General features: G+C 47.2%; 1 pseudogene; it reads right to left on the minus strand.

Annotated features, from left to right (window-relative positions):
• The window catches only part of LOC105514435, a 49,835-nt pseudogene that overhangs the window by 1,064 nt on the left and 47,668 nt on the right, over nt 1-1,103 (minus strand).

A 1,103-nucleotide genomic window follows, 5' to 3' on the forward strand; every position in this document is an offset into this window, starting at 1 on the left:
TTTCACCGTGTTAGCCAGGATGGTCTCGATCTCCCGACCTCGTGATCCGCCCACCTCGGCCTCCCAAAGTGCTGGGATTACAGGCTTGAGCCACCGTGCCCGGCCGCAGCTAAATTTTTTAAAAAGGTTGGTTTTGAACTCCTGATCTCAAGCAATCCTCCTGCCTTGGTCTCCCAAAGTTCTGGGATTATAGGCATGAGCCACTGTGCCCTACCCCTGTGGGTAATTTTTACAATTATTATTAATATTTATTTATTTTTGAGATGGAGTCTCACTGTGTTGCCCAGACTGGAGTGCAGTGGCATGATCTTGGCTCAGTGCCACCTCTGCCTCCCGGGTTCAAGCAATTCTGCCTCTGCCTCCTGAGTAGCTGGGATTACAGGCACCCGCCACCACGTCCAGCTAATCTTTTGTATTTTTAGTAGAGATGGGGTTTCACCATCTTGACCAGGCTGGTCTTGAACTCCTGACCTCGTGATCCACCTGCCTCAGCCTCCCAAAGTGCTGGGATTACAGACGTGAGCCATCACGCCTGGTCTAATTATTATTATTACTCTTTGAGACAGGATCTCTCACACTGTCACCCAGGCTGTAGTGCAGTGGCACGATCATAGGCTTTCTGCAGTCTCAACTTCCCGGGCTCAAGTGATCCTCCCACCTCGGCCTCCCAAAGTCGTGGGATTACAACTGTGAGCCACCATACCCAGTTCAATTATTTGTAAAAAAATTTCTAGGGGCTTTTTCTTTATTTAACCCCTGTAAGAAAAGTAGTAGTGCCCATATGCATAGATACAGGGATATGAGGAGACGGAAGCGGCAGGTTGTGGGACACTGATTGGGGTAGCTTTTCCATGGTCAGAATTGTACTTATTTCCCTCTGTTTTGGTCTATTTTTTTTTCTTCCAGGCCACTTAATTTTATTTGCTTGTTTATTTATAATTGTTTTCTTTTTGAAAATAAATTCTGTCCGGGTGAGGTGGCTCATGCCTGTAATCCCAGCACTTTAGGAGGCCGAGGCAGGTGGATCACCTGAGGTCAGGAGTTCGAGACCAGCCTGGCCAACATGGTAAAACCCTGCCTCTACTAAAAATACAAAAATTAGC

The sequence above is a fragment of the Colobus angolensis genome, unplaced genomic scaffold (genome assembly GCF_000951035.1).
Source record: "Colobus angolensis palliatus isolate OR3802 unplaced genomic scaffold, Cang.pa_1.0 Scaffold244, whole genome shotgun sequence".
In the NCBI taxonomy this organism is placed as follows: Eukaryota; Metazoa; Chordata; class Mammalia; order Primates; family Cercopithecidae; genus Colobus; species Colobus angolensis.